Source organism: Sprattus sprattus, assembly GCF_963457725.1.
Source record: "Sprattus sprattus genome assembly, contig: SUPER_1_unloc_1, whole genome shotgun sequence".
Taxonomy (NCBI): domain Eukaryota; kingdom Metazoa; phylum Chordata; class Actinopteri; order Clupeiformes; family Clupeidae; genus Sprattus; species Sprattus sprattus.
In genome coordinates this window covers 454042-456541 of record NW_027667072.1, presented here as the reverse complement: position 1 = coordinate 456541, position 2500 = coordinate 454042, and the positions used below count along the sequence as shown (strand labels likewise).

The following is a 2500-nucleotide window of genomic DNA, read 5'->3' as shown; positions in this document are numbered from 1 at the left end:
GCATGTAGACAAATGAAAATCGGTTTACATATAGTTGGATTACCACAAAAAAATATTAAATGGGAGTTTGAATCATATTTTCAGAAATAGAATTTTCAGGATTTGTTTTGGCGATTTATCCAGTACGGGCCCGCCCGCGGGTCCATTAGGGGGCGTTAAAGCAGTAACAAGTTAAACCGTGAAGGTATTAATATTGTCGTAGAATTAGCGCGGGATGCAATGACGCCTTTAAACAACGATGTGTCCCGAAGTGAAATGTTTGGAAACATAAAGATAGGCTATTTGGCTTCGCGGAAAACGCAAATGACGACACTGGGGATCATCATTCAGCCGTTTAATTCATCAAACTATCAACGCACTGTAGACCCCACATCATCCAACAGTTGGATGTATATGACTTGTGCATTTCAACGCAGAGCGGTCTGCAGCAGGTTTTTGAGAACTTACCAGCTGGATGCCGCTGGGGTGACAGTGGCTATTGGTCCTGGGACCAGTAGGCTTTCGCTGAGGCTATACGTTTCACGTTCGTTTCGCTTTGATCAATTAAGATTGGAGGGCTTAAAGGGCCGCATGTGCTGCTATTTGAAGTGGTCAAGGGCTGGAAATATAATAGCCTTACAGTTTGCTGGGTGCTTTAATTATTACTGCCTTGATTACATGCAATTGCCATATTTTATATTGATCGCTTTATATTTCTCTTAACGTGCAAAGTGTCATTCCCGTTGGATGCACAAACTTGTCATCATGCGTGTGCATTCTGCTAACTGCACTGTCCATAACTATTTAATATGACTTAATTTGAAGCCTAGGTTATTCTCTTATTTTCAGTCGATATAGTGGGATTGTTAGAGAGACGTCACGAATGAGTTTTTAATGAGAGAGCCTGTCAACAACCAATCACCGTCCTCACCCCTTCTTAACTCGTGCATGAGAAGCGACGTCATCCATAGCAACGGAGTTTTTATCTTAAGCTTAGGAGTTGGTATTATCCTTAGTATGAGTAGGTCTCAGAGCCGTTGTGAATCACTTTTAAGAAATTACTCCTACGTAAAAGGTTTTAGCACGAGTTAGGAGCACTCCTAGTGGTAAGATAAAAGGCTTTGTGAATACGGCCCCTGATCAGTCTGCAGTCGGGAGAGCGTTGGATGGGTCGTTGGATTTGGAAAGTTATTGGATTTGGGATTGTAGTTGGTTTTGGATTATCGTCGTTGTTATTTATTAATTTTTTTTACCATTTAACTGACTTTAAACATCATCTTTTGTTTCTCTTCACAACACTGACATTCACCACACGTTTGCCTATAATTATTAGAAACAATATACAACTGTATAGCCTGGATACCAGCCTGAACTCCGCCCACAAAATGTTTGGTCTGGGAGATTCAGTCTGGAATTGAGCTAGTTGGGAGAGATTAAACGTCTCAGAAAAGTGATCTGAACAATCAAATTGTAAGGGCGGGCTTTATAAATTGATGGACAGATGACCAACCAACGCTTGAGTTGATTAGACAGATAGAATATACATCGAACAAAGATGGCGCCGTCTCGGGAGCTTAGTGGGACATATTTTATATGATTTAAGCTATCTACACGACTTTTTTATGTCTACATTGACTCGGTTAGTTGTGTATGTGCAACAGGAATATTGCCGAGGATTGTAGGTCTTAACTGAAGCACTCTAGACCATTATTGATAGGTTATGCTAACGCGTAGACAAAAAAAACGTTGAAACAAATGGTAGCTTCTAGCCTTGAGTGCTAATTAAGTAACGTGAGCAGGCATATCTCAACAGATATTGACAGCGCATTCATTTTGAAAGAGGAACAGAGAAACGCGATCAAGGCATTTGTCGATTGAAAAGATGTTTTTGCCGTCCTTCCTACGGGATCAGGTAAAAGTTTAATCTATCAGATGCTAATACTACGTTGCTCTGATTGGTTCTAGGTATCCAATTCAGCAAAGAGGAATTTTCTTTCCTGGTTCGTTGAAACATGCCCCATAATCACAGCCCAATGGGTCAGTTTCAGACTCATATTCTGACTAGAATTATGAGTATGACATCGTCAGGCTAACAACTGTAACCATTAATAAATAACTAATATTATATTATTATCATAAATTATGCGTGGCCTCGCCTTTATGTTTCGTTCATTGAGCCGTGATCGTTACACACACACACAAACACATGAAACACAAAACACATTATACACACAGACACACACACACATAACATATTACACACACACAAATACACATGCACACAAAACATATAACACAATCAGACACACAGACACAGACAAATACACACAACATATTACACACACACACACACACACATATACGCACTCACACAACATATAACACACATACATACACAAATAGACTTAGAGCCTGAGACACACACACACATATACACACACACACACACATACTTTGAGCCAGAGACACACACACACACACACACACACTTTGAGCCAGAGACACACACACACAAACACTC

General features: G+C 40.2%; 1 protein-coding gene across 1 annotated transcript in view; it reads right to left on the bottom strand.

Annotated features, from left to right (window-relative positions):
• Window positions 1–2500, bottom strand: part of myo15ab (myosin XVAb) — a gene marked incomplete at both ends in the record, with an annotated part of 94465 nt that overhangs the window by 66588 nt on the left and 25377 nt on the right. The window lies entirely within an intron of this gene.